Below are 15,903 nucleotides of genomic sequence, written 5' to 3'. Positions count from 1 at the left end.
TGTTAGTTTATGCAATTTAATTCTTACGGGTCTTAATGACAGTCATCTCACCTTTGGTCTTTGCAACGCATTTTCGACAACGAAGCACCGCGTCCGTCGCTCTTCCATGTAGAAATTTCCTGAAATCGTACGTCCTCCTATTTTTTTCGGTTTACTAATGTTAATAATTTCTTTAAGTTAGAAAATTAAATATAATTAGAAAGATATAAAAAATTTAATATTTTACAAGTTTGACTTTAAATAATACTAATCTACCAACTTTGAAAGTTTGACATATACATAGATTGTTAATTTGACTTGTAATTATAGAAGTTTGACTTGTAAATATAAAACTTTAGAACCCATCCATAAATTTTTTCCCCCCAAAGTTGGGAACTATAAGTAATTTCGCATCTTGCATAGCGTCACAGTGAACGACACAACCTCGTAATTAGATTTGGGGTTTCTTCCATTTTCGTGGGTTGAACTGATAGTAAAATATGCAACAAATCCCTCACAAGTTTAAAGGAATCCCTCGTTGGAGAAACTAAGAAGTGAGAATCCCTATCTGTTAAAGAATTATGTTCTGTTGCAATATAATTAAAGCACAGAGCTTTGCATCTTTCTACACAGAAAAGCATTTCAAGGTAAAATGGATATCAGACAGCGGATGGAAAAAAATTGATGCTTCATGTGACATCGGTACGATGTTGCAATTGAACACCTTTCGTTCTTGTAAGGTCAAGCCATGCGTGGCAGCCATTTGTTCTGATTATTTATAAAATTTCTCTTCAAATAAACAGTTGAGATATTTCCAAAACCAGAACATTCCAATTGGAAAGGCATATAATTACAGTAAAATTGACAAATTCAACAATGTGTTTTAAGAATTAAATCTATACAGCACTTGGAACCAGACAGTAAGGAAAAAGATACACAAGCACATATCAGTTGATGCAGTTACGTTTTGGAGGTAAGTTCACGTATCTCTTTTATTGCTGAATCAATGCTATGAAGAGCCATTTTCTTCACCTGCTTTCACAACCCATGACAGAATAAATTATAAAGTTGACAATTTTATGTGAAGCATTAAACAGAAAAGGCTCACGTAAGAAACAGGGAAAGTTAATCATTTGATTAGGGAAAACACCTCAAGATGGTCAACTTTTGCTTTGTGGTCTTCTGGAAGCTGACGGGCTTCATCAGTCAACTGGATACACTCGGCCACATTCTCAGGGGAAACAAATTCCAATACTACATGAACACAACACTGCACATAAACAGAAAATACTAGTCAAATGTGTGTAATGGACATAAGCATCATAAGGAAAGCAGAGCCGTTGAGAGGTTAATCTTTGTATTTCTACCTCCTTTAAGATTCTGAGTACAATGCAAATGTTGGCAGTCACATGCAGTCTTTAGTTCTTGGAATTTTTTAGCAAAAAAAATTGAATTGTTGATGATTTTCAGAAAGAGCCCATTTCTTTCAGCACAGAGTAACTCAAATCAGTTAGATCCGTTCTGAATAAACAAACTGGAAGATGGAGAAGGAAAACAATTATATAATGCGAAAGAGACCTTAGAATTTCTAATCTGGTATGGACATCCAGCAGGAATAATGACAGCTTCGCCCACATGTTGCTCAAAAGTCCATGGCTCAATTTCTGGAAACATTACTGTCACTTTAGTGCATACTTTCAACAGGTTATAAAATACATAGAATCATGGAAAACCGAAAGCATACGTACTATATTCCTCCTTGAGCCTCTTCTTGTGAGCGTTGTCAAGAAAGCAGCTCTGATCTAAAAGTGGATGATCCACCTGCAGAAATTTTACAAAATCAAATTCCGCCAATGCCCCAGAAAATCACCTATGGAAATGTTTTCTAATAAAATTACCTGCTTGTGATTGTCATGGGAAGGAGAAAACTCAGCAGAGTGTCTTTTAAGGTATTCTAAGAGCTTTGGAACATCTTGTCTGCGAAAGACATCCCACTGGCAACCATCATGTTTAGTAAACTTTTCATTTCTATCACTATTTGAACTTCCATGGGGATTTTCAGAATCAGAAGAATCACATTCTTCATCCTGGGAAATGTTGCTGTCTATATTCTGATAAGCTACATCTGATGCTTCAGAAACGATGCAAGCTGTTCTGTTGACTCTCCTGAAAAATTGCTTCTCTTCTCTCCCTTTTCTATGCAAACCGGTCTTGTCAATGTCTTCAGCAGGCAGCAACGAATTTATTCCCTCTCTCTGTTCCTTCAATTGTTCAGAACTAATTTCAGAAGAGCCTCTTTGACAAAGACTTTGGTGCTTTTTCAGCAGCTTCCTCATTTTAGTCAGCTGTTCTGTAGAGAGAATGACATCCGTGGTGTGAGCCATAATATTAACCTGGAATAGAAAGGAAAACACAGTAAATGACACAGGTAAAACATTTTCTCCTCAAAATCCTCAATATCTTCTAGCAAGCGCCACTTGTTGCATTCATCATTCACTAAATGGTTACCAGCAAAAGTAAAATAAGCAACACACGTTTGAATGTTACAATTTAAGAACATGGAATCAAACTTCACGGGGACCAGTTTTAACTTGAATGTCATCAAGCGATACCACTTACAAGGTAAACACATTATTAGTCTGATCAGTTACTCGGCCAAGTTGGGCTGTATCATTAAGATCCTGACATGACATAGTTGGTCAACGATGCCTAGGATAAATTTGAACATCAAGGATAAATTTCAAGTCACTGAACCATGTACTGCGGCCAAGATTATTCTCCAAAGACTGAGACCAACTGGACCTTTACTTTTACCCAAAATTCCACTCAAATTGACAAATATAGTGCCATCGCATACTATAGCGCTGTGCAATAAGCAGATCAAACAGCTCACAAAGAAAGAATGGATGAAAGGATGGATCGCCTGCATTTTATAACATGTCTGCAATTCTCATAGTTTGTTGATAAGTTAGGTAAGCTAGCTCATTTTATGGCTCTTCAACACCATTGTTCAGAAGTAGATGTGGCCCAAATTTTCTAGGATAATGTGGAGAAGCTTCATGGGTTCTCTACGTTTATTTGTCACAGATAGGGACCCAGTCTCTTTTATGGCAAGTTCAGGGGCAACCGCTTGGGCTGTACAAGGTTAGACTTATGTCAGACTTCAGTCCACCATCCTCAAATGGAGGGCCAGGGCTGAGGTGACAATGAGAGGTTCAAAGTGCTATCTTCACAGTATAACTGGGGACTGTCTAAAAGAGCAGTTGAATTGGTTTCCACTGGCAGAATTTTGGTATATTCCCATTTTCCACCCAACCATCAGAATAAATCCTTCAAGGCAGTTTTCAGCATACCAAAACTGCTAAATTTGCCTCATCTAACAAGTGATTCATCTAATGATGTTGAGCCAAACTTGTCAAGAAATGGGGGCCAATATTCAGTAGTAGAAGCAACACCTTAGCAAGACTCGGAACATTATGATTCAAATGACAAATAAGAAACAGACGAAGGGCAATGTGCAGGGAACATGGTTTATTTGAAATTACATCCTTTTTGAAGGAATTTGCTCAATAATTCCTCATTGCACAAGTAGACTACAACAATTTTTGGGCCTTATAAATTGGTTAAAAGGGTGGAGCCAGTGGCATATCAGTTGGCATTTACCAGGGAATTGTAGGATACACCCAGAGAATCATGTTTCTCTGTCAATTCGACATGTGGGAGACAACCTTCGTGTGAGTTCTGCTCTGCCTCACCTCAAGTTGATATTTGGAGGCAATATCTCATGGAACTCGAGAAGATTTTGGCCAGAGAGGTAGTCAAACAATATAATTCAATGAAAGCACATCAATATTAAAGATGTTTCATCAAAAAAATCTCCCAGCTATCAAGCATCGGTTTCCAGATTTTCCAACTACAACTTATCACTAATCCTTGGTGTCAAGGACTGTTTCTGAAGAGAGGAGATTATTGTTACAGGGGCAACTAGTAACTGATCAGTTGGTTTCTGTACTCAACCAATGGTGTCAGCGAGTAAGCAAATAAAGTCAGGTAGTTTAACTAACTGAAAGGTGTAAGTCACATTGGAAGTCTCTCTACTGCTATAACAGTAAGTGGGACATGTTATCATTTTGTCAATGAATTGAACCTCTTCCTTTCTTCCTACAGCTGCTATCCTCTGTTTATTCTTCTTTGTTGTAGCTCACACTGGATATCAAAACAAAAACATTTGAATATTACAAGCACCTTGATACCTGTCGCTTGCGAGAAATTGGAAGTTTCCAGTTATTTCTGGGTTTCCCCACCAGGGGCTACAGGCATATTTAATGAACAGAGTCTTAATCAGTCATGACTAAGAAACGATCATGTACATTATTATTACCTTAGATGATGACTCATCCAAGTTATCACTGATCAGACTATAAGCATTAAGATACACATGACAGTTCAGGTTTTGCTGAAAGGGACATGTAATTTTGGTCATTTACTTTACCATGATCAAGTATCAGTTCTTAAAAGTAGAAAATTGACTGAAACCATGGCCAAGTATTAGATTATAAATATGCAAGATGAAACTAAAAGCAGCTTAAAAAGAAAGGTAGCATACCACATCATATGAATCAAAAGACAGTTTGGTCACAAAGTCACTCTGTTCATCACCACAGCCATAGGAAAGATAGATATATGGGCCCAGGTCAGGCTTTGCGTTCCCCTGGGCCAGATTTACAGCTAAATTGAGAAAACCAGATGTAGGATTCATGTATTCTTGAAGTGGTAGGGCATCAATTACTTCAGCAAAATGATCTGGAAACCATTCTTTGAATAATTGGGAAGACAGTAACCACTTCAATTTCAGCATCTCATGCCACATGTTTTTCTGTGGCTGACATTTAAGAGATCCAGTAAAGCACTGCCTAATGTTAATCTCCACCTGTAATAGAGAAAGAAAGCAAAAATGAATAGAAAATGTGCATTCAGAAACAGAGCTTGGGCAGCTCCATTCCTTCTATGAAGCAGAGTGGAGTTAAGTCAGGTTTAAACATAGGGTACATTATATTTGTTTGTGTTCATGTTAATTACAACAATAATAACTATGAAGATTAAAACTAGCAGAAAATACAAGAAAGCTCAAATCTATGATATGACATATTCATTTAACTGATAAACTGACCTCACACCAATCCAAACAAGCTTCAAGTTCATCTTTGTCATTCTCATATCTTGACATGCTACCCTCAAGATAAGTACAGAACATGACCAGTGGATTCCAACTGAGGTTTGATGTATTTTGGAGCACGTCTCGCACCACTACAGGATGGCCTTTACCCCAGTGCTTCTGAAAGTGTTCAAAGTTATCACCCTCGATGTCCAAAACTGTGGGATAAAACAACCAATTGTCTTTTGAATCTTCTCTAAAAGCTGCTTCTCGTAACTGCTTAAATCCATCAAGTTCATTATCAGTGTCTGGACACAATGAGCAGCTCAAACTTTTGTCTAATGTTTCAGGAAAATCGTAGCTGCAAACTATTTCTTCTGCTGTTACTTCCATCTCCTGATCCAACTTAACGGAAAACCACATCTTAATTCAAGATAATTATCACCACAACCACCAAGTTCTTTTGGAGGACAAGAGACTTTGCCAGTACCATCATAGTTTGTGCATTTATGCAATGAAAAAGTAGCTACTGAATTGCCATTGGCGATGGCCTTCTTATTTAAAAGATGATTTTCACTGGCAAGACGGGCATCCATCCCATCACGTGACTTGGAAATAGATGTATTAATTTCTTCAGAGTAGTTCCTTCGACACAATTGTCTGCAACAACTTAGGCAAAGGCTATAGGAACAACTTGGACAGCTTCTATGGAGATCCAAAAAGGGTGTTTTGCATTGATTGCTGGGACAAATGCTAGATTAGTTACAGAGCAGAACCAGAAAATCGCACAAACTTCACCACAAGCATCAATAAAAGAGGCCTCACCAGCGAGTCTCGTCATTGCTGCAAAATTCAACTTGCTTGATGTGAATATCAGATATTCCTTTACCTGTTACACATGAAGGAAACTAAGATACCCATTCTCTAGCAAACAAAAGTTGATTTCGATATCAACGATGCAGAAGCAACGCAAGCAATGATGACTAATATTTACTACCTCTGATTTTAGCTTCTGTTTCTATCTCAGCATTGAGGTCTTCATTTATTTGTTTCAGTATAGGAAGGAGCGTACAAATCAAATAATGAAAATGCAATATTCTATCAACTTTTCTCTTACCAGCCAAAAATTCCTGAAAAAGCAAGGCGTAAATTCAAGAGTCAGAACATGGTTTCATAGAAACACTGGTCCATCCATCTGTGAAAAGCATTTAGTTGCGATATCAGACCTTAGTTTCGTTGTCTTTACATTTACTTCTCAAGCAGTCTTTACATGAGCAAGATCCTCGACAAACTGGACATGCCATCTTAACTTCATTTTGAGTATCAAAATACCTATATTGTTTCAAGATAGAGATGACAAACATCTCATGTACACATGCTTAATAAATAAAAGAGCAGACAGCAGAAATCATGACCACTATAAATTGTCCTTGTTATGTTGTTATCAACCAAGAGTTGCCAAAAAAGCACAGGGAGAAGAAGTAGTGAGATTTACAGGATTAACAAGATTTATTGACTTATTCATATGGTTGTATATAACTTCTCTTCAAATTGATAGTTATTCTGCTCATATCATGACTAAGCAAACAGAGCATCCTTTCATTTAAAAAGCCAAATAACCAAAGGGAAAAAGTGTAAGACCATCCTAGGATCTTGAAGCGGCAGGTGCTGGAAAAGCGCTCACTGAGAGAAATAAATTACAAAAATGAAGCAACAAGAAAAGTCATATGTAAAATAACCAGATTTTAATATTGTGATACAATTATTAAATTAACAGTCAAGCATAAAATTTAGATGAAATAGTAGAGAAGATTGAGTATACCAATAAGCCATAAATATTCATATTTACTACCAAAAATAAGATGCAGCAGTCCCACACTTAACACAACTTGTCACGAACGCCTTTCGATGCCTAGCCTCATTAACTTATTCTTCGACACTGAGTTCTAAAATTGTAGCAAGATTAATTGCTGACTAGGGGATTTTCACATTATGACTATAGTTTTTGTGCAGGAAAGTAAAAAACCATGCTAAGGGGTTTAACTTATCAAATGATGCACCACAAAATAAAGTTCCAGCATTACCCAGATTTTCTATTGAACTTCTAATCCTATAGAAAATCATGACTACTTTTCAAATGGCCATAGATACAACGCAGACGAGTATTCTGTACACAAGGAATGGCAAAAAGCAAGAAGTTCAACATTCACTGCAAACTAGAATATAAGTAACGCAGTTTCTAGTTTATACTTAAATTGAGAAATATTTAACAAACCGTTCTTTAATGCAATCCATGCAGAAAAACTCTTTTTGACAGCTTGAACATTTTATGAGATTCCAAGAATCACTTCTTTGACACCAATGACACTTCTTCCTCTTACACTTGCGTCCATACGGTAAAACCTAAACATGACAAGCAATTTACTCAAAGAGGAGACATATAAACCACCAAAAAGCCTCAAACTATAGAGGAAGTACAGTTAATCAGCTATAACCCACATAAGACACACCTGCAACTTCCCCGCTGGCAGCCTTTCAACATTCTTGGACCTGAAGTAACGTGGAGTAATTGCCTTATGATCAACACATAATTTAACGTCACATTGAGAACCTACATTGCAGTATTCTTGGGCCGTTGATGCCCTAGAAATTGCCATTAAACCATTGGGTAATTCCTTTGTTAACTCTCCCTCACTGTAATGAAATTCCTGTTCTTCCTCCTCCTTCTTCCTCTTCATCTTCTCTCCCTGCTTCTTCTTCTTCTTCTCAACCTCTCTCTTCAGCACCATCCTTATCAACTCCAACTGCTTATTACCCTGCTTGGACGCCTTCTTCCCCACAGGAGCTTCCATTGCCTCCGAATCATCTGACACTTTTATCCTTTTTTTCATCATCTTCGCCATCTTGACCACTTTCCGTGCCTTCGCTTCGACATTGTTGAGAACAGAGTCATCCTTATTAAGCCCTTTCTTACGCTTTCTCTGGAGCTTTAGCGACTCCGGCACCTTTTCCTTGTATTGCCGATGGCGGCCTTGAAGATAGTGAATCTCACAAAGCTTCACGTTGTCCATCACTCTCCGGCTACACCGCCATTTGCGTCCGTCGGTGCGCTTGCAGCGCAGATGATCCGGCAAAACTTCCTCCTCACCCATTTCGATTTTCCCAGAAAAATTCAATCTTTCTGGTGAAATTGAGATTTTTCTCGAGAAAATTGCTCAGGAAAGTGGAAAATACCCCATATGTCTCGCAGAGCACACAGAAAAAGAAAAGGGTTTTCTCAGGCCCAAAGGGCGTATCTATTGGGAATACGAAGAAACAGTGGGGATGAGAAGGGATATTCCAATAAATATTGGTAAAGAGTCTATTCAGTCTCGTAATCTACAACATAGGGACTGGTGAGATCATGATTTATGAGGGGAGATCAGGACTCCACAAAATCCTTTGATCCGTCACTGACCTGATAGATAGCAAGCAACTCTGTCAAAGGACACGGGTTTCGCTCCAAAATTGGGCTTGTTTGGACCAACTTAAGGAAGTAACTTGAAAATTGCATCACAGATTTTAAGGATTTCTTGTTGCGGGAGGTTTTTTCGGGGACAAAATCATTTAGCAATTGCTATTGAAGCAGTTTCTTGGGTAGGAAACAATCTTGTATGCATTAATGATGCAGTGTTCTGAATTTTAACATCCAAACTTTGACACAACGTATATTGTTATTCAAAATCTTTAAAAGGCATATCAGTTAGTGAACGATGTGGTCTGGTTGATTAATTGCTGCTGCTTTATGCATTTGTTTTGGAAGTTTCAAAACTTCCTTATTCTGCGGATACCCACCTGACTGGGGAAGCATCCAAGATAAAAATGAGACCCAACCACATTTGGATTGTGCAATTTCCATTAGTGAAATTGCTACCTTGATGTAGGGAAATTTTGAAGAGTGTGATTTTGCAGAGTCTACAAGCACCAGAGAAAATTGAGGTGTGGTTCTGTAGTATAAGGACTAAAGAGGTGTAAATAACTAACAAGGAGATTTAAATCCTGTTAAAAAATAAAATTCACGAGTCCGAGTTGGAAAGAGCTGCACTAGCTAACAGAAAAAATAGTGTTCACGATTTCTTTTAAAATGAGGCTTTGGAGATTAGCTGCACAATTAATGTGGTTTAAGTATGATAATCACCAGAAGTGAACTTCTTTTTGGGCTGAAATCTTCAACGCTTTGCTTAGCGAAGCCCATTAATTTTTGCCTTCCCATTGCCAGGTTTAATGGGCTTGTAAATGCAGCAAGAGCATCTATGATGTTTCTGTTTAAATACAGTTAATGAAAAGGGACATGTCATCATGAAATTAAAATGAGTAATCTGGTCTGCCATGTTTCTGTCTGGTCCAAACAGGCGTGTATATATAAAATTGTACAATGTGCATATTGAAACAATGATGATTCTTTCGTTAAATTCTAGTGTACAAATGAGTAATAATTTAACCACAGTTGCATTTGAAAAAAAAAAAAAACGAATGGATTCTTTCAAGGAACTACAATTAGCATCAAAGCTGGTCTTCTGATTACTCATAATAGTGGAAAGTAGCTAGTCTTGCAGCCTCAATCTTCTTTGAAGACGCAATAAATTCAAATTAAAATATGAGCACCTTTTTCTCACTTTGTTCCCCTTTTACAGCTAGCCCATACCTACCATAACCTCCTTCTGGCAGCTGATGAGTTCTATTGCTGTTCTGTAGTTATCCCTTTTCCCAAGATCGAATAGCTCAGTTCAAACTTCATCGGATGGTTAAGTTTTACAATATAAAATTTGGCCCTGAATGAAAGAACCTACTAGCCAATGATCTTTCATGATCAAAATAAAAATATAGTTATGGTGCTATATTAAAAAAAAGTGGAATGGCATTACTTTTTAAGGGAAAAAATATTGGTCTATTAGATTTACCAACCCCACACCACTCCTATGTGATGGACGAGAGAGGGGGAGAGAAATATTGCTCAAATAATGAACTTAATTCCTAGTTATCTGATAAAAATAAGCTACGACCTATTATGTCGTGGCACTGATTTTATGCTTCATTCCTGAAGTTCTGCAATTAATCACCACAAAAGCTGAAAATGGTGAGTTCCACAGAACTGAAATTGGTTGTTATTAAGGAATATAGTATGCCTGTAGAATTATTATTATTTTTGTTTGTTAAGTTCAGATCATAATGAGGATTACTATAAACATCTATTCACATATGGCTGGGATAAAACATTAATCTATGAATTCACACAAACTCAACCTATACCAAGAAAGCCGCCGATCTGAACAAAGTTTATTGCGATTCAATTCTAAATAAATCCAATTCAAGAGAAGGAATATAGCTGAGAAGAAATATTGAGGAACTTAACCTTTCATGATCAGTTTCAAGCTAATAGAGACACATAGTTTCCACATTGTCCCAAAAAAAACATGATTGAGTGCAGTGCTGATGACGCCATCTCCATTAAAGCTCGAACTGGAAGCACATGATCATATGAAGGATTTAGTTCATCAACGCTGCACTCAATGGTGTTTTTCCGACGTGGGTTGTTTTTTATACTTTCTGTGAGATCCACAAAGCTCCTCTTAGATGTGTGTGTGTACACACACACACACACATATATATGTAAGTTTCAGGACGATGCATCATCTCTTATCTAATGTTCCTTGCAAAACAAGGTTGTAGTGTAGTACACCACCCTCTTTTGATTTGTTGTACTACCATTTTAGTCACTTCACTTTCTCTGTGGTTGTTAGCATTTGCAGTTGTCTCTCTTTAGTTGTTGTACTGAAGAGACCCCTTTTATTGGAGAAGTCATTTTGGATGGACACATACATAAGGATGAGAGGAAAATCACATATCAGCCAAAATCAAAAGCAAAGTCACTTAGGTCATCCATTAGGAAATTTTGCATCACTGATGGAGGTCGCATCACCCGCTCTGAAGGGCAAGACCTGCTCAATGAAGCTTTAGCAATTCAAACAGCAATTAAATTAGTTTATCCGGGATTCATTTTTGCGTTATGGAATCTCAGAGAAACTAATTTGGTAGCTGATTAGAAGTCTTGCCCCTCAAATTGGGTGATGTGACCTCCATTGCCGTTACAGCAGTTGCTAATGAAAAACCTAGATGACTCCTTTTGATCCGCGCCTGGCTGATATTTTATTTTTCCTCGTCCTTTTAATATTTTGTTATTTAGTTTATTGTTGTTCTTTCGTTTGTTTAATTGTTCCAGACGATGACCCTTCGGTTGTGGTGATTTACTGTGATGTCTTATGGAATTTCTTGAGTTGGCAAATATATATATATATAATCTAATAATAGCCCGTAATTAATAGAGTTTTATGTATAGCTTCGACTTAAGAAACGAGGCCCTTTCTTTCTTTTTGGGTCACTAGCTGTTATTTAGTCATTAGTTGTTGCTTTATGTTTCTTCATAAATAGCAAAAAATGGAAACGCCAAGATGAATGATTAGTTATGCAGTTAATGTTGTAATAATAAGTAGAGTAATTAAGAAGTGATGAAACTTGTAACTTGTTGCACAAGTCACTTCCATTAAACTCCTTTGATTGAGCTAAACACAAACAACGACTTGATTGTACAGATCGATCAATTCACTTTATTATTGCCTAGCGCACATGCAAACAGATGGCATTTTGACGAGTTCTTCATTTGACGACACAATTATCAAATATATCAAAACATTTTCCGTACTTATTACTTCTTTCATTTCTTACTATAAAAAATAACTATCAAAATCACACAATTCAAATGTTAGTTAAATTTAATTAAAAACAATAAATGTATAAGATATATAATACTTTTCTAATTATACCTTATTTGTAAAGATAGTATATGAGAGATAATGAGTGAAAATCTATTACAGAGAGATAACAAGTGACATATATTTAATAGGAATAAAAATGAAAAGACTAATTTGAAATTTCACAAAAATGATTTGTTTCTTATGTTCAGGGACAACACTGTAAGAGGGATTGTTTCTTATAAAAAGAGACAGAAAAGAGTACTAAATAATCACTGATCAAATGCTGATCACATGCATATTGAATTGATTGTTTGCGAAGTTCTAATTATTAACTACTTATGTTAAAATATTATATATTTCTCAGTACATATATGAAGATGAAACTTTTTGAATGACGTGAACTGATGAGAAATGTATGTATATTATACTATCTTTGGTACTAAATATAAAAACTAATTTGTAATACAAATTATACTACAAACTAACTCTTATATTTAGGACAAGAGAGATCATTAATTTGATACTTGCCTTGTAGCTTAAGGATGCTTGATGCTATTTGAATATTAGAAGAGGAAGATGCTAGTGCTTCAAGCTTAGCTGGTCATTTATACACATTTGAATGAACAAAAACCATTTACATGTACCAGTTTTCTTGTTCAGAGAATAATAATATTACAAGAACCCTAGTTAGGTATGTACAGATTTATTAGCAGCAACAAATTAATATTAACAACAGTAAAAAAATGAATTAAAATTAACCTAGAGGTATCACCGTCTTGTACGAAGAACAATTTTACCTTGGGCATCTTCATGAACAAAAATGAAAAGACTAATTTGAAATTTCACAAAAAATTATTTATTTCTTATATTTAGGGACATAAGAGGAATTGTTTCTTATAAAAAGGGACGAAGGAAGCACTAAATAATTACTTATTAAATGCATATGCATATTGAATTCATTGTTTGAGAAGTTCTAATTATTAACTACTTATTTTAAAATATTATAGATATTTCGAAGGACACATATTAAGATAGAACTCTTTGAATAACATGAACTTGTAAGAAATATACGTATATTATACAAATTATACTACAAACTAGTTTTTATATTTAAGACTAGAGGTAGTACATTAATTTGATACTTACCTTGCAGCTTAAGGATAATTGGTGCTATTTGAATATTAAAAGAGGAAGATGCTTTAAGCTTAGATGGTCATTTATACACGTTTGAATGAAAAAAAGCCATTTACATGTACAAGTTTTCTTGGTCAAAGAATAATAATATTACAAGAAACCTAGCTAGGTATTTACAGATTTATTAGCAGCAACAAATTAATGTATTAACAACAGTAACAAATGAATTAAAATTAACCTAGGTATCGTCGTCTTGTGCGAAGAACAATTTTACCTTGGGCATCTTCATGAACAATAGCCAAAACTTGATGGGGAGGAACATGTCTCCAAATTGTAGGTTCCTCCAAGTGATGTCCCATTTGAGCAAATTTATCAGCAGCCCTATTACCTTCCCTATATATATGACTCACAACAACGTTGTTCATTTCTGGTAATATTGAATTTATGTGACTTATATGTTTCTGCACCTCCATGCACCTCACTTTCCTTCTCTTCAATATTATCTCCACCAACGTCTTTGCGTCTCCTTCAAGCCATAGGTTGTCGTTCCAGCCGTTCTCGAGCACGAGGTCGAGGCCTCGCCGGAGGGCGGTGAGCTCGGCGATGGTGCTGTTGGCTCGGCCTATGGACTCGGCGTAACCCAGTAGGAACTCGGCCTTGTGGTTCCTAACAAGCCCTCCTATGCTGGCTTCCCCATTGCTGCCTCTGCATGAGCCATCAAAGTTGAGTTTTGTCCAACCAATTCTTGGCTTCTTCCATTCCACTGGGATCGCTTCCTTATGCAAAAACCTAATCACGTTACTACAAACCAGACCGCATGGCACTGTTCTTTGCCATCTAATTATGTTTATCACCTGCAACATCATTTCTTAAACCTAGCTAAACGAATGTAAGGGGATGAGGAGTCTTGAGATGAATTAATTAAAGAGGTTGGATTCTTATAATGAAAGGGATGGTGATGAGAATATGAAGAGGTTGGAGTGAGAAGAGAGGAAAAAGAGATTCAGAAGTTTGGAAGGGGAAGAAGGCAACATTTTTGAAGGCGGAATAAGAGGGAATATATATATTTATATGAAGGTTTCTTGAGGAATAAAAAGAGATGAAGAGAAGAAGTATATTCTGTGTTGAAACCTCTTGGTGAAGAACTTTACGTGCATGAACACTATAATATGCCGTATAAAGCCTGAACCCTGAATTGAGAAGCGAGCTGCAAAATCTCAACAAACCAATACTGTTCATTAATTAATTATATTGTGTTCATTGATTCCCAAATAACGTTAATTAATAATTACCAACCAATTGTGATCAGTAAAAGCTTTGTTATTCCAATTTGGGAATCTGAATCTTGACCATATTTGTCTGCGCTGCCAACCACCACACACTATAACGTGGGTGTATCAAAAATAAAAAGGCAGTACTTCAAATTTGAGAATATTGCTGATATATGTGTGTGTGTGTGTGTGTGTGTCCAAATGGGCTTTTCCAATTATATGAACTAATTAGTTTTTTTTAACCCACAGATATTTTTCTACTAGAGACCGTTTTGTCTGAGACGTTATCAGAAACTAAAAATCTGTTGACAATTATTGGATAAGCCGTGTGGTGTTCTGTTGCGTGCCTTTGTTTCATAATATCATGTGATTGGGTCTGTTATGTGTGAATTATTATTTTAAATTTATTCCGTTTCGGATTCATTTGAATATCCGTGTAAAATAGACAATTATTAAATCAACACGTGGTTTTTTTGGGGGGGTATTTTCTATTTGTGCGACCTAACTCACCTCAAAATGATCATCTAACTATAGAGCTATAATAGAATTAATTTCATTATAGAAAATATTTTTTGAATTGTGTTATTACTTATTAGGTTTTTTGTTTAAAAGTAAGTTGTATTGTTGATAGTTTATGAAGAATACCGTTTTAATATGTTTGAAAATAAAATAACACTACCTCCGATTCTAAATATAAGAGCTAGTTGACTAATTTGAGTAGATTAAAAAAATAAGGTAAGTTAGTTATTTGTAATAAATATGCGTTGTCTTTCTTAAAATATTCTTGCTAATTAAGTTTATTGGCCAAAACTACTATTATTACAAAGATTATCTTAGAAAATAATAGATAAATATGAGAGACAAAATGGATTGAGATTTTATATTTAAGAACAAAATAAAAATCAAATGAGATGTTATATTAAAAATCAGAAATAGTATATATATATATATATATATGATATTTTCGACATATTGGAAGCCATAAAGTTATGGAACGACGTCGACCTTTTAGTTTTGGGCTTCATTGTAAAGATTTGGGCCACAATATCCAAATCAGTTAAGTTTCATTTTACATGCTTCGTTTGAAAACAAGATTGGAATCGTAGTTTTCTCGTGGGCTTTCGATTGGACGTTTGGCGACATCTGGGCCCAAGTAATTGGCAATGTTTTGGTTTATTTTGTAGGACAAACTAGCTATCAACATGAAGAGTTGAGATTTGAATTCTATAATCCGCTTTAAACAGTAGAACCAGATGTATGTGTCTGGCCAAAAATTTTTTTGGGTAAAATCCCTTTATTTTTTTGTATTCTTCTCACTGTTTTTGTTTACATGGTCTTCCAATTGTTTTCCTTCCTACCCAAACAAACAAACAAAAAAATAAAAAAGCTTAAGGATTTTTTTTTTAGTGAAAATTGGATAACATTACTTAAAACAGAAAAGATTACATCAGAACTCCTTCATTACTATCTGCCTCTGGACGCAAAGGTGGAGCTTGATCAAGGTTACAAAAAACACTATTAGCAATATGGGCATATCTAGCTAGGAAGTCCGCAGTTTGGTTTCCTTCCCTAT

The 15,903-nt window shown here is 35.9% G+C and overlaps 1 long non-coding RNA gene and 1 pseudogene across 1 annotated transcript; both read right to left on the bottom strand.

Moving 5' to 3' along the window:
- Positions 1–712: 712 nt before the first annotated feature.
- Positions 713–8,706, bottom strand: LOC114760260 (lysine-specific demethylase JMJ25-like; annotated as a pseudogene).
- An 851-nt stretch (positions 8,707–9,557) lies between these two features.
- On the bottom strand, positions 9,558–10,610 carry LOC114760255 (uncharacterized). Its single transcript, XR_003742031.1, has 2 exons — positions 10,527–10,610; positions 9,558–10,219 (listed from the first exon to the last, which is right to left on the bottom strand). It is a non-coding gene; the product is annotated as an uncharacterized LOC114760255 (long non-coding RNA).
- Between the last annotated feature and the right edge of the window lie 5,293 nt (positions 10,611–15,903).

The sequence above is a fragment of the Neltuma alba genome, unplaced genomic scaffold (genome assembly GCF_004799145.2).
Source record: "Neltuma alba isolate B1F8T4 unplaced genomic scaffold, ASM479914v2 tig00010952_pilon, whole genome shotgun sequence".
NCBI classification, from domain to species: domain Eukaryota; kingdom Viridiplantae; phylum Streptophyta; class Magnoliopsida; order Fabales; family Fabaceae; genus Neltuma; species Neltuma alba.
Note: the sequence above shows the minus strand (reverse complement) of the source record. Positions and strands in the feature narration are given on the sequence as shown.